We start from the raw sequence: 21,477 nt of genomic DNA, 5'->3' as shown, positions 1-21,477 counted from the left end.
AGAGGGAATTGCAGCCAGGGACATATTGCCCAGGGGGACATATGGGGTCAAATATCCCCGGGCTGTGGCCACTTAGTCATGTGGGGGGATGGAAAATTGCCCCCACACCCCTCTTCCTTCCCCCTGTACACCCCTTCCAAGTTGAATATCCAAACGCTTGTGCATAAATCTGTCCTCTAGGTTTCCTTGACTGTAACGCCCACGTAACCCATCTTCATACATTGTCTGCCATTGACATCACTGGCATCTGACCTGACATCACTGATGTTTCCCTGGTAATGGACTGTGATGTCAAAGAGGGAACTGGGAGAAAACCGTGGGGGCGTTGAGATTTTGCAAACGTCTGGGCACAGTTTCTATGGAAACTAAACTGACTACTAAAGCCGCTTGGTAGGAGGCCTCTGTTTCCACAGCCCAGAATCCAACGCGAGAGGCAAGTTCCGGGGGTGCAGGATACTGCTCAGTTTCCCCTTTCCTCCCTTGCATTGCACAATACTGGATTGCAGCAACCAGCAGTGCTTTGAATTGCTTTTTACTCCTCTCTACTTTTTGGGTGGGGGCACCCACCACCTCTGTGACAGATAATAAATTGGCCCTCGCTTCTCTCGTGCTGCTCGCCCCCAAAGAGCTGGGCTGCCTCACTGCAAGGTTCCCACTGCAAAGGCAAGCTGCGAGTAACTTCCGTAACCCTGCAAGTGACATCCTCTCCACACAGGCTCCCGTCTTTCCCTTTCCTCCGGGCCCCTACCTCTGCACTCCTTTATACACACTGTTTGTTTTGTCAAAGTGGGGGAGGGTGGCCACCCATATGGGAGGAGGGACTCAGATTTTCCACCAGGCTACAAAAAAAATACCATGTGGGAAGGACAGCCATAGTTTCCTTTTATAGAATCTGTTGTAGACTGTTTATATCTGCCTATTCAATTTCAACTCACTCCAAGGACACAGAAAACCACATACACAGCTGCCTCACAGTCACCGGTTTTCTAGAAGAGTTTGATTGTCATTTCCATTGACTGATATATCCTGCTTTTGTTTCATGTATTTATCACTTCATTTACACCCTGCCAATAGGGATTCAAAATGGCTTACATTGTTCTCTATTTTATCCTCACAACAACTCTATGAGTAGGATTGCCAGCTCATGACAGGCAACCAGAAGGAAATCACAGGGGAAGGGGCCTACCTTTTCAGCATGGTGCCCACCTGGAAATGATGTCATCACACCAGGATGATGCTGAAGTTTAACATTAAAAATTCAGGTGAATGCTAAACCATTGCCAAATATGATGATGTGAGTCTGGACCACACCAGATGATGTAATCACGTTGGCATGCTGCTGATCTCCCCCCCCCCCCCGATTTCCTACAATATTTTTGCTTGCTGCCCAGAAAGAGCATTGAGAGGAGGAGCCAACAAGGGGCTGGAGCTGTCCCACTGAAGCAGAAAACCTGCACACACACACACAGCTCAACCAGGTAGCTTAAGCACCCTATCAGATAAGTGTGTGTCCAGCTCAAAGTCAGCCACTGAGCTTCCAATGGCAGTGTTGAGTTCAAATGTGAGCTATTTCTGCACAGATTCTTGGTTGCACACACGTTTAACCTGTTCCTGAACTCGCTGCGCTGCAAATCAGAGAACCCCCACAATTTTTGACACCTGGCAAAATGCACATTCCCACCCTGCTTCACAGGTAAGGTGAAGGGAATTAGCATGCATTTTGCTTTCTTTTGTTTCCTCGCTCCTTCCGGCTTTACACACACACACACAACAGCAGTTCCTCCCTGCGTAGATAGAACAAACACGTGGAGGGTAGGCAAAAGGATAGATTGGATCAGTTGTGTTCACTTTACAGAGGGAGAAACCCATTGAAACAGTAAACTGCGGGAAAAATCCACTGCAAAGCAAACAGATGCAAGGTAAATATTGCATTCGTAGATGGCTATGGAGTCTCCGAGATCCTATATTCTAGCCACTGAACCATACTTTGGCTAACTTTGAATGGATTCTTTATGTTCCAGAAGCACTCTGGTATTCAAACATGTATTCACCAGTAAAGTAGTAATCAGAGCCCTTTCTCCACTCATACTGACCAATTTCAAACATTTTTGTGTCCAGTTTTACAAAATTCTTGTGCATTAAAACAGCTATGTACATACACATGCAACCATTTTAACTTCAGTCAAACATAATAATTTTAACAATTTGCATTTTAATTTCTCCTATTATGAATTTAGGCATTACTACTGTATGCTGTTAAATGCTTGTTACATTTCATTATGAAGGTTTTTAATATGAATAAATTGTGAAGGAAGATGGATTTTTCAAATGAGGCCTAGGTGACCATGTCAGCTGAAAGCCAAGATAGTAACTACACTTGAAAGAAATTCAGTTTTGAATCTGAAACTGCACTGTGAACATTAAACAAGAAATTGCTGCGCGGTTGTACAATGAAAAAATAATAGTACAATCCTAATCAAAGAACACCCTTCTGAACCCATTGACTTCAATGTACTTAGAAGGCTATAAATCTGTTTGGGATTACAATGCAAATTACCATTAAAAGATCAAGCCTTCTTTGTGTTGTTAAACGCTGTAGTGTCAACACTTCAGAAACATACAAATTTCATAACTAAAACCCAGGTTGTATGTGATTTGTAATAATGAGTGATAATTCACAACTGAATGGGGCAATTACACATGTAGAGAATTTGTCAGAGTTTGAATCCCTGTAATAATTCATCTCAATACTCGGATAGATGTGAGATAATTACCATTACCATAAGACATTGTTTTTGAGTACACCAGAACATCTCTGATAATTAAAAATAGTGGTGGCAGACTTCTAACATTTCAAATTGTAAATATGCTCCAGGGAGCACTAAAGGAATTCTTCATCCAGTCGTTCCATGATGTAGGGAAATTGTGCTTTCCTGCATACCGCTAGCATTCTAGTCCTAAGCATCTTTCTGAGATCAGTGGGGTATACTTCCAAGCAAGCATAGGTATGCCAGGATCCAAAAAATCATGAAACCAGTTCAAAGCAACCAAGGGGGCTTTACACTCGTTTCACTTGAGCATAAACCCTCTCATTCCGCTTTCCAAACTGGTTTTGAAACCGAGTGAGAGGAGCTGCAGGAAGCCTTGATGATATGATAGCTGCCCCAAAAAAAGTTCCACTGAGATAATGAACACATGAAGCTACCTTGTACTGAATCAAACACTTGATCTATCGAGGTCTGGGTTGTCTACTCACTGGCAGCTGCTGTCCAGGGTCTCAGACATAAATCTTTTCCATCATCTACTCCCTGGTCCTTTCAAATGGGGCTGTCAAGGAATGAAACCAGGGCCTTCCACACAGTGGCGTAGTGCCAACGGGATAGGAGGCACAATGCCCCAGGCCTGCGCCGGTGCAGGGGTATGGCCGGGGTGTGGAAGGGGCGTTCCGGGGTGTTCTGGGGGCGTTCCGGGCAGGGGTGTGGCAGGGGCGCAAGGCATGCACGTTCCCCGGGCACAGTTCCCCCTCACTCCACCCCTGCTTCCTCATGCAAACTAGATGCTCTATCACTGTACCACATCCCTTGCTTTTCTGGTGTAAGCATCAGTATCTTTTTGGGATCCATCCATGATTAGGAATGGGGTTGTAAATGTGGTTTTGCACTGTGATGCCTTTCAACACCTTTTTCCCAAGCTGAAATACAGATGAGGAGTCCCCATAGCGCCCCCTGGAATGCCCTCGCCAAACCCCCACAGGGGCGTGCACCCAGTCCATTGCACACACCCGTCCCCTTGGAGCTACGCCTCTGGCACCCTGTAAGGAAGGTTAGGTTGACAGTGATTAGCTGAACATTCCATGGCAAACTGAGGAATCAAGCCAGGGTCTTTGCGATCCCAATCTGATCCTCTAACCACTACACCAAGTAGAAGAACTTTCTGCTGTGACCAGCTGGTTCTAATCTTATTTAACCAAGACTTAGATCCTCAAGTCTCAAACAGAAATGTATTGCTGTAAGTATAACCACCTTGACTGTGTAAATAGGCCTACTCCTGGGCCAACTGATGGCTTAACAAAAGACAATGGTAATTTGCTGGATTTTTTTCTTTCATAGCCTCAAACCTTTTTCCAGCCTTTAGCAAGTGATATCCTCTCTAGCTAAGCATATAAACTCTTAAGAGCAAGTCTGAATTAGGATATTTACAGTGCAATCCTAAACAAAATTATGCCCTTTTATGTCCAAAAAAGTCAAACGAGCAAAAATCAGGCAAAAGCACACACAAAAAGGTACCATAAACCGTCAGTCATTAATTTGGTCCTTCCCAAGCCAGTTATGACTCCTGAAATATTTCTATCATGAAATGCACTTTACCACAAGAGACCAGCTGTTAAATTGAATACTCTGACTTTCTGATGTAAACAAAAGGCCATCGGCAATTTGTGTTGAAAGAATAACATAATTGGACCACCACAACAGTCTAAAGGCTGATCCATCCCTGCCTCAGGGCGGCTCTTCTATGCTCAGATGCAGTCTACGCTTTATCCCACTTCCTTCAAGCCCAAGACTAGTAATTTGTCTCATTCAGACAGAAGAAGAAGAATTAGGCCGTTTCCACACGAATGCGGAAATGGCCGGGTCGGCATACTTGACGCCGACCCGACGACGCTAGGACCGTCCACACGGACGGTCCTGGAAAGAGCCGGACAGCTGGCGCGTCGCCAAGGCCTGGGGACACGCCCCCCCTGGCCCTGCATGCCTGCGATGCGCCGGAGGCCCGGGGACAAGGTAAGTGCCGGGAGCAAGGAGGGGGGGGAGGCGTCTCGAAGCCGCTGCCGTTACCGCCGGGCAGTGGCGCTTCTGAGGTACAAGGCGTTTCAACAAGAGCGCTTCCGAAGCCTCTTGGGAAACGCCGGCTTCAAGAGCATGTAGGGCGCTGCTGCTTTATGCAGCTGCGCCCTCTGGTGCGATTCGGAGGCCTGGGGACGCATTTTGCCATCCCCAGGTCAGCCATATTCACTGGCAAGGAAACGGCCTTAGATTTAGACCCCACTTTTCTCTACTGCAAGGAATCTTAAAGCAGCTTACAACCCTTTCCCTTCCCCTCCCCACAACAGACACCGTGTGAGGCAGGTGAGGCTGAGAGAGTTCTGAGAGAACTGTGACTGGCCCAAGGTAAATCTAATTTTGATCAAGGTTTTCAGACATAGTTAAGTAAAGAAAAAAAATCTGGGCAGCCTTCTGTTCCCTGAATCAATAAATTATTCTGACCCACTAGTACTGGCCACATTTTTCGGGGCTAACCTGAACTAACGCCAAGCAGCTATTATTGTGCAAGACAAAATAAGAAATGTACTCTACGCTGCTACTATGATGTTAATAAAAAATATTCTACGATAGGATTTTAAAGTTGATAGTTTAGGAAATGAAGAAGCTATAAAACAGAATACTAAGAATAGCCTTTACCCATGAAGAGAATGGAAGGGGAGGTTTTCCACTCAAGCCCACTCTGTCCGCATTATTTCCTTAACTAATATAACAGCATTATTTTACCTAATAAGATGATCTAGGCTAATTAGGAAAGGCATTTAATGATACCTTTTAAAACTCTGCTTAATCCAATTAAACGTTACCAGGATGCATAAACCACATTCCTTTTCTTGCTGTTTTTAACTGAGACTAGAGAAGAAACCAAGACTTTGCTTTGTTGCCACTTATGAAGCTTTGTTTACAAACTGAGGAGTGTTAGAGTTCTGCAAATCTACTCCTTTTATCTGACATGCAGTTCAGGCATTCTGACTTAAATAGCAGAGGAGTTATTTCAATATAATAAAACAGTGGGAGATTTCTTTGCATGTACCCTATTTGAGTTTTCGAAATGCCGTTATATGATGGGATTTTTATGTTTTGAAAGACAATATCGCTAAGAAAAAGCTTTATATTTTGCAGGGCATGTGACTGAAGATTGCCCAAATGTTTTCAAGAGAAATCACTATATTTCTCCAAGATGAGTATGGGTTTTTGCTGTATATCAAAGGGAGGAGGGAGGGGGTGGCTGAAGAGAGAGAAAGAAAAGATAAATCATCAGAGATCCAAAAATACTTTTCATTTGGAGAAGATATCAGACCATTTTGATGGCACTGATAGAGTCTCAGCTCTGTCTCCATTACCCACTGAAGGCAGCCGGAGTCGGGAGCTGACAACAGTAGATTATATTCCCTATAAGATGGTCACCAATATATATATATATGATCTTCAACCTCTATTGATTGACCAATTTCACAAGCAAAGACTGGTGAAATGAAGCTGAAATGAACATCATGCTTTAACTCATTGAACCTATCAGACCTGAGTTAATCTCACTGTCCACTATCTCTGATAGAATTCAATTGATCAATCATGTTTCGGTGATAGTACCATTTCACTGGCTTATTGCTTCTTCATTTCAAAGCTTGACCTGTTAGATATACTTGGACCACTGCTAGTCTCGATACACAGAGATCAGCATCACTACCAAAGTCTATTGTCTGGTGTGCAAGAACTCAGAGAATTTTCATCCTTTATTTCACACATGCTAGCAATATAGTAGTCATAATGACTATAGTAAATATAACTCAGCAAAATACAATGCTAAGATTAACATTCAGATTTCCTCTGTTGCTTGTGCCTTTGCCATGATATCTTTTTGTAATAAATTCACTGTACTTTCCCAGATTAAAACAATAATAATTTAATTTCTCACTAGCTATATACAGAAACTTCTGATAAAGAATGTGATAGCATGGACTCAGATTTTCACAGCAGACCCAGCAATTTAAAAGTATTTCAAAAGAAAAAAACAAAGGCTGAACGTTACATGATTGTTATTCAGAGACCACAGAGTTATTGCTACCTGCATTTACATGCATTCCTCTTTTTCTCTGGTTTCAGTATGGTCTCAGCTTCAACAGGGCTAGCAGGTTCTAGTACTGCTTTAAAAACCTGCCAAGCATATTGACTATAAAGCATGGAGGGCCAAAGTAAGCTGCCATTCATGGTTAAAAAAGAAAAAACAATTTTATATTTTCTTTATTCCATATTATAGTAGCACATGTCTATTAAACTAACCTCCCCCAAAGTAACTGTGCAATCCAATGAGAAGAAGAAGAGGAGTTTGGATTTATATCTCCCCTTTCTCTCCTGCAGGAGACTCAAAATGGGCTTACAATCTCCTTGCCCTTCCCCCCTCACAACAAACACCCTGTGAGGTGGGTGGGGCTGAGAGAGCTCTGACTAGCCCAAGATCACCCAGCTGGCGGGTGTGGGAGTGCACAGGCTAATCTGAATTCCCCAGATAAGCCTCCACAGCTCAAGTGGCAGAGCAGGGAATCAAACCCGGTTCCTCCAGATTAGAATGCACCTGCTCTTAACCACTACGCCATTGCTGAGGGGGACTGAAGCCTCATTAGAAGTGGCAGAAGGGTTGTGCCAGCGCCCACACCATAAGCACTGTGCAAAGTGGCACAAATACCAGTGCCAAGGGAGGTATCTCAGCAGCCAGCCACCACAGCACCCCGAAGGTGGTCCCTACAATGGCAGGTCCCAGGTCACCACCACAAATGCCCACACCAGCATGGAGAAGGGCATTCTAGAGACATTCCTGGAGGTAGGGCTAACATTCTTTGGCTCCCAGTGAGCTATCAGGGAAGAAAGGCCGGCTCCCAGTGGTGCAGATTTATACTACCAAAAAGTGTGGCATATGTCACTTTATGCTACAGGCTTTGCCAAGGGAATAAAGGTTTTCTCCTTCTTCCTCAGTGACTGTGGCACCAACCGCCTCTTTGCAGGCAGCGTGGCAGCACTGTCCCCAACCACTTCTCTACCACCACCACCACCACCCTTAGGATTGGGTTGTAAGTGTTGTGTTCCTACCAATTAATCAACTGAATAACCTACTAATTAAAGATGAATAGTACATCTTAAACACAGTTATGCCCTTGACTTCAATGGGTTTATAAGCTCTACCCTGTGTTTAAAATATTAAAGACATTTTTTTACTGTTTGGAAATAGAATCATGGCCCTTGGGGTCTCTTCCAACTCCATGATTCTATGAAATCATTGATAACTGCAATCACCTCCAATGTATGAATACAAAGGAATATTTTATAAATAAGTTTGTAAAATATTCTCAATGAAATTGCATAAGATTGCTCTGAAACACCCTACCTTTAGTTTTTCCAGATTTCAGAGAGGGGCTGTGCCTCGGTGGTTGAGCATCTGGCTAGCATATATAAAATTCCAGGTTCGATCTCCTGCATATCCAGCTAAAATAATCAGGTAGTGGGCTGATATGAAAGCCCTCATATCATGAAAGTGGTAGGGAGGGAGTGGCATGAAAATGGGAGGGAGGGAGGGAGGGAGGGAGGGAGGAGTGGCATTCAAGGGGCGGGTCCGGCATCTGGACATGGCCCTCCCACCCTAGCGGAGGAGAGGAAGGGGGAGGGGTGGCATGCACGGGATGGGGAGTGGGGAAGGGAGAGACGGTGCTGTGGAGAACTGCTGCTAGTCTGAGTAGAAAATACTAACACTGATGAACCAACGGTCTAATTCAGTAGAAGGCAACCTTATGTGTTCATGTTGCGATCTCAATATTTCACCAGTACTCAAAGCGCTTTCAGAGAAAACTTCTTTTAGAAATCAGGAGAAATGCCAAGACTTTCCTTTTAGGAAAAGTTTGTAATATTTAAACAGAATAATTATTCTGTCACAGATATGTACATAAATACAGTACTGACACATAACTATTCTAATGTATCAATAATAATAATGGTGGTGATGATGTATTCATAAACACATTTATAATCACAGCCCACGGCTGAAAGTGAAATTCATTTTTTAATAAACAAACATGAATTGAATTACCATTCAATTCCTCTAACTACAAACTAATACTTATAACCCAATCATGACAGCAACGGCACTTTCAGCGCCAGACTTTGGGAAGGACTTAAAAGCAGGCTGCAGCTTTGCATTCACATGATCATGTAAGGAACCCCATGAGGCCATTCAGTCCAAAGCCTAAAACTGTCTAATTGTATCATTGCATGATAGAATTTTTCCAAGAAAAGCCAATTCAGAAGGAGGGTGTCCATGGGATGTACAGGGAAAAAAAAGAATGGGGGTAAATTCCACTCTCCATTTCCCTATTTCAAATCCCTCAAAGCAGCTTTCCCCCCAAGGGAGTGGTGTCCAAATGCTTCCTTATGAAGGCAAATATGCAGTTGAAACTCTGGCTCATTCCGCACATGCAGAATAATGCACTTTCAAACTGCTTTCAGTGCTCTTTAAAGCTGTGTGGAATGGCAAAATCCACTTGCAAACTGTTGTGAAAGTGGTTTGAAAACGCATTATTTTGCGTGTGTGGAAGGGGCCTCAGTTAGGGAAAAGCAGCTTGGAGGAGTGATTTAGAATACGTAGTTGTGCAGTGGCCAGGGTAGGTCACAGAATTGCAGCTAACTACAGAGATCAGTTCCTTGGAAGATTAATTCTACGGCATTACACCCTGCTGAGGTCCCTCCCCTCCCCCAGGCTCCACCTCTATATTGACAGGTATTTTACAAACCAGAGGTGGTAGTTCTAAGTAATGGATACGGAAATGTAAAGGGCATGATATTCTTTCTTCTCTGCTGGAAAGCACCAACCCCAAAATGGCTTTCCTGGATGAAATGGGACTCACTGGGGACTGCATGCATGAGATTACATGTAGGTAGCGTAACAGCAGCTAAGCTTAAATATACTTAATGTATATTGGTAGTACATTACTTAAACTGTCATAGCTTCCCGCAAAGTGTCCTGGAAATTGCAATTTGATAAGAATTTACATCTCCATAGATACCTCTACAGAACTACATTTCCCAGTTTTCTCTGGAAAGACAGGATGGCTTTTCCCACACAGAACATTCAAAACATTTCGAAAAGAATTGCTTTGGGGGGGTTTTGTCCACATAACATGGAAAACTTAAGTGTTTTAGTTGAAAACGGTTCTTTCATTTTTTAAAAAAACAGTCATATCTTCAAATCTATGGAGACTTGATATCTGAAGCTCTGCTGATTCAGACGTCATGTCTGTGCGACATTGAATATACCTCACTGGAAAAAAAATTTCAAAGGAAAACTCATGTAATCAGCAGGCAATACTGAGTTTAGTAGTACACATCAATGACAGAAATGGTGGTCATTGACAGCCATGATGCTAGATGAGAAATCATCTGTAGGACACTCCGGCAAATGGCGGACAGCATGGAGAATCACTGAAGTGGCAAAAAATGGCGGGAAGCAGCAGAGAAATGAAAGTGAGAGCTTCAAAATCAGGCAGGGAAAATAAAATGTTTCCTGATCTCTGCACAGCAAGCAGGAAATGTTTTGAAACCATTTGGGGGGTGGGGAGATTGCGGATCCTAAAAAGTTTAGCACATCCTAAACAAAACGTTTTGAGCTGAAATAAAATGTTCTCAAAATGTTTTGGGGAACCAACTGTGCAGAACTCCTCCCCACTCCGTCCTCAAGATGTTTTATTTATGTTTTGAGGAATCGGCCAGTGATTCCTCAGTTAAATCTGAAGTAGTCAGAATTACTCAGAGCAGTCACTTCAAACATGGGGTCAGAATTACTCAGAGCAGTCACTTCAAACATGGGGTCAGAATTACTCAGAGCAGTCACTTCAAACATGGGGATCAGGTTTGCCGAACACATTATGCAGAAATCCCAATGAAATGTGAATGTTTCCCATGGTGGAACTAGCTGTACCAAGAAGTCTGAAATATGCTGCAGAATAGGCATCAGATGAATCAGTGCTGGTGGTAAAGTTTTGTTTGTTTGTTTTTGCTCCCAAGTAACAACTGACTTATGGAGACCCTTCAGAGGGTTTTCAAGGCCAGAGACATTCGGAAGTGGTTTGCCATCACCTGCCTATGCATAGCAAACCTGGAGTTCACTAGTAGTCTCCCATCCAAGTACTAACCAGGGCAGGAAATTAATTGAAGGGGAAGAAACTAAGCTAGAAAAACAAAGTGACTCATGCCAAGTAACCCACACTAAACATACTTAGAACAGATTGTAGGATAAATCTTTGCCATTTCCATGCCTTCATTAGCAGCATGGTATAGTGGTTATGAGAGGTGGTCTCTAATCTGGAAAACCAGGTTTAATCCCCCACTCCTCCACATAAGTGGCAGACTCAAATCTGGTGAACCAGGTTTGTTTCCCTTCCTCTGCACATGAAGCCAGCTGGGTGTCCTTTGGCTAATCACAATTCTCGTAGAATTCTCTCAGCCCCACCTACCTCACAGAGTGTCTGTTGTGGGGAGAGGAAGGGGAAAAGTTTGTAAAGCATTTCAGGACTCCTTACAGTTGAGAAAAGCAGAGTATAAAGCCAAACTCTTCTTCTTGTGCCACCCCACGTGATTAGCTACTTCCAAGAATCTAAGAACCTTGGAGTAAAAATGACTTCTACTATACAGTTTTTGCCCAAATACCGAGCATCCCATGTCAACAGCGACACAATAACAGCACTTCAGAAACAACACTGCTGTGTTACTGGTGACATCCCTGGCATACCAGGGTAGGCCTTAAGTAAGACAGTAAGTCCCCCCCACCCCTCACCAGTTGCCAGAAAGAATATGGCAACCCCATCTCCGAGAGAACTGATCCCGGTAGTCGGGAAATCAGCTGTAATTCCAGGAAAACTCCAGGTCACAACAAGGGCCCCTTCTGCACATGCAGAATAGTGCACTTCCAAACCACTTTCAGTGCACTTTGCAGCTGGATTTTACTGTGCGGAATAGGAAAATCCACTTGCAAACAATTGTGAAAGTGAATCGAAAGTGCATTATTCTGCTTGTGCGGAAGGGGCCAAGGTTTAAACAGAAAGAGGAAATGAGCAGGAATAATAAACTCCCCTTTGCAGCTACAGAAGCATCAAGGCCATAACTTTTGTTTCTGCCAACAGGGAAATTCTGTTCCTGGCAGGAGCCTGGAGAAGCATTGCTGGATAAGTCTTTGTCTTTCCTTCCACACATATTTTTGCTGCTCATAGTCTGAACACAGAAGGGCTGTTTTGATTTTGCTTGTGTCCCTCTGAAACTGCTGCAGCAAAGACACATTCGGTCTTATGCTTCTTAGCTGTAGGGTTGTTATGGATATAATACATACAGGGAGACTAATGAGACAGAGGAGCTGGCTCTCCCACAATGACTAGCCCCTACAGCCACTTCTTTATTTAAGGAGGGAGAGAAAGAGAATCATGATAATGAATTTTGGAAGTCCGCGCTTCATCCCAGCCTCTCGTGCTTTGCTCCTGGTTCCATCAGCACAAGGTGGAATCACTCAACCTTATTGACATTTCATCTGCCAAAGCGCTCCTTGCTGCATGTGGATCATCTGGTACACTGCCCGGTTTCTTGCGGCTGGACTCCACTCTAAAACACCTCCCCTGAGCCTCTGAGGAAAGCTGGCATCCGATGTTACCATAACAAACTCAATTGTTCTCAGCAGTGCTCCGGCAAATAAAGTCATTAATTATGGCCCTCTCTCTTGGCCGCCGTTGGCTGGAGCGGCAATCAATGTGAAACCGCTCATTGCCTTCTCTCGGGGAGAGGAGGCAGATGTCATAAAAATAAACGGCAGCCCAAGCAGAACCCCGCCAGTATGGCAGCAGTGAGCTCTACCCAGTAACGGCCATCACGCTGGTTCTATGTGCCTGGCTACATTCATTTGCCCTGCCTCAGCCATGGGGGAAGGTATCCCATTAGGCAATTATTTTTATCTTATAACGTCAATTTACTTATACTGATTGGCTTCCTGCCGCCAAATATCAATTAAATTGCAAATGCCTGCAGAAGCTGATTTTCTATCTCTGTTCCTACACACATACACACACACACACACACACCTTTGTACCGCGCTGTATATCCCCCCCCCCTCTATTTCCCTCCCTTCCCTTCTCTTTTTATAAACTATGTTCCAACATAATTTAATTTATTTCCCTTTCCATATCTCAAAGGAAAATCTATATCTCCTCCTGGAAGGCCATTTGCCCTATGTTATTGGGAGGCTGAGGTATCACACTATCAAGCCATTTGTTTCAGCTGACTATCGGCAGCTCATCAGCACTCGTGAAGAGCTCTCTGCCACCTCCCCGCAGTTGTATCCAGGATTGCTCAGTTTATAATTTGTTTTTAAAGAAAAGTGTGTCACCATCAAGCTTGTGTGTTTTTTTCCTTTTAAATTCATTTGCTTAAATGATATTTCCTGCTCTCCCTCCCGCCGACCAACTCATTCGATGAGATCTACTTTATTAGCAAACTTGAAAGGACCGGGCTGTCACTTATTTTACGCTGTCCTTTCTTTGAAGATGTGGATCTCAAGAGGAGATGAGGATATCAAAAGAGGCTAGTGGCTGCTGGCGGTGTGTTCTTCTGTGATAACTAAATGAAAGGCCTTCACAAAATGAAAAAAGGCAGGTGGGGAAAAGTGAATTCTCTGTGTGTAAACCATCAGTGGCCTTTGTGAACTGTAAAGGATATAACAGTTTGTGCGAGTGCAGTCCAACAGTAAAACGTATCCAGATATATACCTACGGGGTATAGTTCTGTTTTGTTCCAAACACATTTTTCTATACAGAAAAATCAGGTACATTAGTTTTTGTTTGTTCATCAACTGAAAGCCCCCTACCTCTTTAATAGTTATACGGAAAAGTGTTTCAAGTATGTGCACATTTTTCCTTTGTGGAAAGCTGCTGAAATTTCCACCATTCCAAAACTATGAAAGGTACCAGAGAGTCCTGTTCTCCTTTATAACTAGTAATTGTTTATATTGTTTATGCACTTCAAGTTGTATTTTCACCCAGCAATCATCAGATACCAAAAAGTTTGTCATGAGGAAACATTTCTCAAGTAAGCTCTTAGATGAGACACCAAAACTGGGCCTTGACATCCTGGAGTACTTTAACCCAGGCAAACCTTGTGCTTGGCTATAATTTTTGTCTGCATTTATTAATTTGAAATATTTATGCACTCTACTTTCTTCCAGGCTCCTCAAGACACATGGTAGCAGGTATTTTATTTTAAAATCTAGTAATCTACTTTATTTTTTAAGGTTATTGATTGGCCTATTAGCATCACACCTATTACAATTTAATTAGGACCATTGTATCACTTCATTAGCATGCTAATGCATGATAATAATATATTATGAGCCCACAACCAGTGGTAATGGTGTTCGAATGCCATCAAGTTGTGGCCAATTTATGGCACTCCCATAGGGTTTTCAAGATCAGAGACATTCAGAGGTAGTTTGCCATTGAGGGTTGGATCATTACATAAAGTACACTTGGTTTGGTGTTCTGTTCAGAATGGGATGGGAACAGTCCACTGATGAACAAATAATTATCTGGCAAATTTTGTAGCCCTAGTCCTGTTGATTCATATACATTGTGATCAGCTCCTATAATCCAGTTCCAATAGGTCAGGGTCCAGCAGTTTTCCAGAGGGAAATTAGGGAATCATAATTCCCCATCAGCCCCTACCAGCATGGCCAATTGGCCATGCTGGTAGGGGCTGATGGGAATTGTAGTTCCTGAACATCTGGAGAGCCGCAGGTTCCCTACCCCTGCAATAGGTGATGGCTCCATTGGGGTTCCAGAAGGATTTTGAAGCTGATTCTGCCCATTTGCCTATCAAATCTCTAGTCACAGGGAGATAACCCCAACAGTTGATGTGATCCTTCTTCAGTGCCCTCTCTCCCTGAACAGAGTCCAAGAAGCTTGCTAGTTAAAAGAGAATCTTAAGGACAATGAAGCTGTAGGAACCATGGGTGGAACACAAGTACAGAAAAACTCACTGACCTTCAGTTAATTTCAAAGCCTACTTTGTGACAGTAATGGCAGGGAAATATATTCCTATTTCTCCACCACCATGGGTTTTCTGAAGGACCTTAACCACCTTAGACTAAATAATTTCTATTACAAAAGGATACTCAGTACTGATACTCTTGTGAAGCCTTTCACAGATAAAATTGTGTTCATTCTAGCTTGGATTCTACATATTAGAGGCAGTGTCTGTACATGAGGTTTCTTGGGCTTCCTCCTATCCAATTTGTTCTGATTAGTTATTTATTGAAGCTTGCCAATGGGCTTGATGCAGTGAGGCCAAGTGGTACATGTAATCTGATTCCTTACTGTACCTGGTTGGTTCAAGTCTCCAGAGGTAAACTGGCCAGTATCACTGAAGAAGCTAAATACCTCATTGAGAGACAACATATGGTCACCAGAGTTTTAAAAAGAGGGCAGGAGAGAAGCACTTTAATAAGTTGTCCCTTATAAGACCATCAGAGGAGGGCAATGGTTTCATTATTCCGGAGGCAGAAAATATCAGACTCCGGGGCATCCCTCGGTAGCTCAATTGTTTGCAACTATTTCCCCACATATGTGTACTTGGTTAAATTCCTTACCAGTTTTACGAACTAGAAAAGACCTTTTTAAAAGGAGGCTTTAGATCAGGGAGGAATTGGACCTTTAACTCACAGGGATATTTCCCAGAAGGCCACTGCTCTTGAAAGCAAATGGAAGTCAGGATGAAGCTAAGGTAAGTCCCAGGAGTGTTTCCAATAACTGGGGCTACTTGGGTCAGCTTGCTCGTGGCCAATTTAACATCTCAGTTTACCCTTGCCTACTTGATTGTTTAATTGATTTATTTAAATGTATTTGTTTATTTAAAACATTTCTATGCCTTCTTTTCAGCTAACCAGGTCCTGAAGATGGTGAACCAGTTGAATCCGGCCGTGAAAGCCTTTGACAATACAAATCATTTTTAATCCTCATATTGATTATCAACTTTCAGAGAGTTTTGGTATTTTAGCTTTAGAAGCTTTCCCACCTTGCTGCTTTTATGTATTTGTTTAATTGGGTCTTTTGATGTGTTTTATTTCTATGATCCCTGCCACCCTAGAGTTTGTAAGCTGCAATCCCTGCTTGAACTGAGTACTGCAGGGTAAAAATACGAGTTAGTAAATCTAGATTAGCTCTTAGCTATTTACTTGATGCTGGTTTTGACTGGCTCAATCCAGGGAAGGGACAGTACCATGATTTTAAATAGCTGGTGGAAGTTATTGAAAGGTTTCGTCTGGTGCTCAATACAGGGGAATCTTAGTTCTCAGGGCTGTATGTAATGGGTTTCTAAACAGAAAGCTCTGGACTCACACCAGTGTAGTAAAGTGCCCAAGGATGTTCTCATAAATGAGATTTAAATAGGTATTGAATCTCTCCGAAGCTATTTTGTTACAGCAGAAAAGAAAGCAAAAGAGAAGCATTTATAACACAAATAACTTTATGAGCAATGTACATGCTATATTTGCATGTTAACTTTCCTATGCGAAAATGGCCCAAGAGTCCTCAGTGGAAAGTCCCTGGTTGAAATCTCACCCACAACCAGGCAGGATTGAGCAGCCACTTAGCACATTAAGATGTTTAGGGGATGCAAAAATCTCTGGAGGGAAAGCCCCTGTGACTAAAAAAGGCAAAGGTGAAGAGCTGAGGGAGCATTCCTTTAATCTCGGCTTCAGCTGATCCATAGGAAAGACTTGAGTTGCATTTTCAGCAGGTTTGTTCTTCATCAGAAAGGTAGATACTCAATAGCTTCCTTGTGCTTTGTTATGCATTGCAGTAATCTAATTAGTTTTGAATTTTGGGAAGCATATTTTCACTGAGGTCCCTTCTGCACAGCAAATGTATAACGGGTTGCAGTCGGGATAAAGTAATCATTTTCCTGTTTTCCTGTTCACATGCATTCTATGCAGGCAGCAACTGGAGCCCACAGAAACAATCCAGGTTGCTGTCGCACCTTCGCATGGAGACGTGTCTATTTTTAAAAAATTTACTTCCCACCGATGCGTAGCTATGCAGGCATGCACAAATGAACCCCCACAGCCATGCTGATGTCTCACGATACAACAACCTGCACCTGCACAGCTACGTAGATGCAAGCCATAAAAAAAAGTAAGGAAAACTGAGGCAAATAAAGCACCTCTGACCTGGCCGTTCGCTTGCAAGTGGCTGCAACCCAGGAGTTTAAAAAAGACTCGCTAATAGAGCGATTCTCAAAAACCCATTTTAAGGGAAGTAACATGGGGCAGACTCATTTTAGGGGCAGGATCTGTGTGAAGTTCCCCCCACAAAAAAACAAATATGGATTTTTTTACAGTCCTCCACCCGTGTTTATTGGCCTATGCAGAAGGGACCTGAGATCCTTAAAATTTGAAATTTCAAAATTAACACACGAATTTGGTTGTCTCGCAGGCTGTTTACACATCATTGATCTCCTTCGTACTCCTCTTAGGGTGCATTCTCATCAGACTTTTTTGCACTTGTGCTTTTTTCCCTCTTCAGCAGTGACCTTGCTTTCAGTTTTCTGATGACCTCCGTTTTGTGGATGCTCGCAAAACACAACTTTCTTTTCCCTTCACAGGGAAAGTGAAGGAAATCCCAGTGCATAAAGATTTATCTTGGATTTATTTCCTCCACCCCCCCCCCCACCTCTCCCTGCCCACACCACAGTCATCCCTCCCCCTCAACTACCCACCCACCCCTTCATTCCCATGCCCATGTCACTTCCATTTTCAGACTTGCATTCTGGAAGTTTTGGGATCTTCATCCAATGGTTTGTGTTTTGGGCACTGGCGGCAGCATGACAATGGTCTCCTTGTGCCTCCCAGCTGTGGACCCAGAGCCTATTCCTTGGGATCGGTTCAGCACCACTACCAGTGGTGGGGTTGAATGTGGTGGCCTGCGGGAGGTGGGGGTAGACTGCATTGGGAGGGGGCTGCCCAGCATGCATCTAAGGGCCTGCTCAGCCACCTTCTCTTAACCACTACACCACGCTGGCTCTCCAAGCACTGAGTGAGAACATTGCAGCGCTCAGACCATGGCCTTCAACTTTAACAATATAGTCAAGCAAGGCTGCATAAAAATCCGGTCTTTCTTTCTTTCTTTTCTATTTTAGTGGCAGCAATCTATTAAAAGAACGATGAACCTAACTGACATTGGCAAGATTGTTTTCTTGGATTTGATGTAGCCTTTCCCATGCTGCTGCTTCTCCTGTCATCCTGCCTAAAATGAGGAGGACTTCCTTGGTCACACCAACATCCTGGAAGGATTTTTTTTTTCAAGTGCTGTTCTCTGAGCAGTGGAGGAGGAGGAGGAAGAGGGGGCTTCGGTTTTCAACAGAATGCAAGGGCAATCAATTGGCACCCCTGACAGCCTACCCCACACACCAGCCCCACCCCCAGTCACACAACGGCACCCACTTTCACAGGGTGCTTGTTGATTAATGTGAATGTGTTTTGTGGCACAATAAAAAGCTCGACTTTTTGGATCACTTAGAGCCCTTACAGATTAGACCACATTCACTAGTCCTCTGCCCCCGAAACAAACCTAGGGGGCAAAACGGTGGATCAGGACACTTCAGAGGAAGGGCAGGCAATGAATGGGGAATGCTGGCATGCAAGCATCTACAATGTGCCTCGGAGATTCACGTTTTGCACAGCTGCAATAGAACTTGTGCCCAAAAGGGGGGAAAGGAACACCCCTTGTCACCAAGACACAAGTTACACACCCACGCCCAGATATGCACAAATGAAAACCCTCAGTACATGAAACAAAAACTGGAATTTGGGGGCGGGGGGGGGGGGGGGGAGAATGGTCCACAAGAAAAACAACTTTGAAGCCAAGATTGCAAATCGACTTCATCTCAACCATGTGACAAGTAGTGCACATGTAAATGGCCACAACAGGCCCCAGCATGCAATCTGAAGACACTAAGGAGGAGCATAATTGAGACCCTTTGACTGTAAACTGCCTCAGGCCTCCACAGTGGCCTTTGGTATTCAACAGCATCACCAAACAGCAGAAATATTAAACTAACTCAAAAACTGGATCCAAACCACCTCAGAGTCAAATCTTAATTTCTTATCTTCCTGTACATAAAAAGGGGGAGTGTTTTTTTTTAAGCAGAGACACACCGTTCCAAATTGACTGAACCAATGGACTTAGAAATATGTTAATTTTGCTTAGGAATGCACTGTTAAGGTCACATAAGCACAAGGTTTTTTGATCCATGTTCTCTTTAGAATTACTAATAGTAAATCTGAAAGCATGCACACAAAATCCTAGAGTGCCAAAGAACTTAGAAGCTGCCTAAGCCAAGGGAGCAGCAGTGGCGTAGTGGCTAAGAGCAGTGGTTAAGAGCAGGTGCACTCTGATCTGGAGGAACCGGGTTTGATTCTCCGCTCTGCCGCTTGAGTTGTGGAGGCTTATCTGGGGAATTTAGATTAGCCTGTGCACTTCCACACACGCCAGCTGGGTGGCCTAGGGCTAGTCACAGTTTTTTGGAGCTCTCTCAGCCCTACCCACCTCACAGGGTGTTTGTTGTGAGGGGGGAAGGGCAAGGAGATTGTAAGCCCCTTTGAGTCTCCTACAGGAAAGAAAGGGGGGATATAAATCAAAACTCTTCTTCTTCTTCTTCTTAATGCTGGAATGACTGCAAGACTAAATCTACTTCAGGAACACTAAATCTACTTCAGGAAAAATTTTTATCATACAGTGGAATAGATACCCTCCCCCATTACAATGAAGAACAACAGTGATCTGAACAGAAAGCGGACAGAACATAGGGTTCAGTCAGTGCATGAAGTAGCTGGCAGCCTGCCATGATAAGAGAGACCATTGCCTCAAGGTCATGCCCCATGGGGCAGAGTGGTAAGCAGCAGAACCACAGTCAAAGCTCTGCTCACAACCTGAGTTTGATCCTGACAGAAGATGGTTTCAGGTAGCCGGCTCAAGGTTGACTCAGCCTTTCGTCCTTTCAAGGTTGGTAAAATGAGTACCCAGCTTGCTGGGGGTAAAGTGTAGATCACTGGGGAAAGCAACGGCATATCACTCCGTAAACACAGTCTACCTAGTAAACATTGTGATGTGACATCACCCCATGGGTCAGCAATGTGCTTGCGCAGGGGACTACCTTTGCTCATAAATATGCTGATGATCTGTCCTACTACACGAGCAACAAAAAGCATTGAAAAGAAACAGTGATTTTTTTTCTGTCAAAGGAACTTGCAGCACACTAAGATTCCATGCACTGAGTGTGTGTAAAGTGCCATCAAGCCGCAATCAATTTATGGCAACTCCGTGGGGTTTTCAAAGCAAGAGACTAGCAGAATTGGTTTGTCATAGCCTTCCTCTGCTTAACAGCTATGATATTCCCTGGTGGTCTCCAATCCAAGTACTAACCGGGGGCAGCCCTGCTTTAGTTTCCAAGATCTGATGAGATTGGCCTAGCCTGGGCCCTCTAGGTCAAGGCATTCCACCCATTGCCATAAACTAACTGATGTGCCAGCATAATATTACAGTTTGTGGCAGAGATGTTGGCATGATTGACCTCCCTGCAGATTCTGCCTCCACTCAGATGCATAAGACCAGAGGGATAAATTGCAGAGTTCAAAATATACTTTTGATAGCACTCCACTGTGGGACCATACTTGATCCAAATAGCTTGAGGGTGGTGAATCAAACATAACTAACAGGACATTCATATGCTGTGCAGTTATTCCAGTTGAAGTCCACTGATTTCAGATTTGGACTTGTTGAGAGCAATAAGCAGGTCTGCTTAGAATCTTGCTGAGGATTATTCACTGGGGCGTATTCCCTGGAAAGTATCCTTAGGAATTCAGTTAGAGAGCCAGCTTGGTATAGTGGTGAGGACATGGATCTCTAACAAGCAACTCGTAAGCTGCCCGTGGTTCACCAGCTGCTGCAAAGTAGTTCATGTGACCCTTAGAAGACTCAGGAAAAAGACTGCAAAAATAGCTGCTGCTCCTTTTTTTTTTAATTGAACAAAACAAAACTTGGTACTATGCCGGCAGGCAGAAGTAGCTCTTGATATTTGTCATGCTTCAGAAATATCTCTCATTAAAGAAGGTTTTGGCAAGCCCTAGATTAGGATGTCAGACTAGGATCTGAAAGACACAGGTTCAAACCCCACTCTTCCATGGAGCTTGCTGAGTGGCCTTGGGCCAGTTGTTCTGGATAAAATGGAGGGGGGGATGTCATATGCTGCCCTCAAGCCAGCGTGGTGTAGTGGTTAAGAGCAGGTGCACTCTGATCTGGAGAACCAGGTTTGATTCCCCACTTTGCCACTTGAGCTGTGGAGGCTTATCTGGTGAACCAGATTAGCCTGTGCACTCCAACACATGCCAGCTGGGTGACCTTGGGCTAGTCACAGTTCTTTGAAGCTCTCTCAACCCCACCCACCTGTTGTGGGGGGGAGGAGATTGTAAGCCCCTTTGAGTCTCCTTACAGAAGAAAAAGGGGGGATACAAATCCAAACTCTATCTGGAGACTGGCTCAAGGTAACACATAACACTGAACTGTGGTTTGGTGCTGTGCAAAAGCCCTGC

The 21,477-nt window shown here is 43.8% G+C and overlaps 1 protein-coding gene across 2 annotated transcripts in view; it reads right to left on the bottom strand.

The window, feature by feature from the left end:
* Window positions 1-21,477, bottom strand: part of PAX5 (paired box 5) — a 279,887-nt gene that overhangs the window by 181,294 nt on the left and 77,116 nt on the right. The gene's annotated exons all lie outside the window — the stretch shown is intronic.

The sequence above is a fragment of the Sphaerodactylus townsendi genome, linkage group LG07 (genome assembly GCF_021028975.2).
Source record: "Sphaerodactylus townsendi isolate TG3544 linkage group LG07, MPM_Stown_v2.3, whole genome shotgun sequence".
Lineage (NCBI taxonomy): Eukaryota > Metazoa > Chordata > Lepidosauria > Squamata > Sphaerodactylidae > Sphaerodactylus > Sphaerodactylus townsendi.
This window is presented reverse-complemented; position numbering and strand designations above follow the sequence as displayed.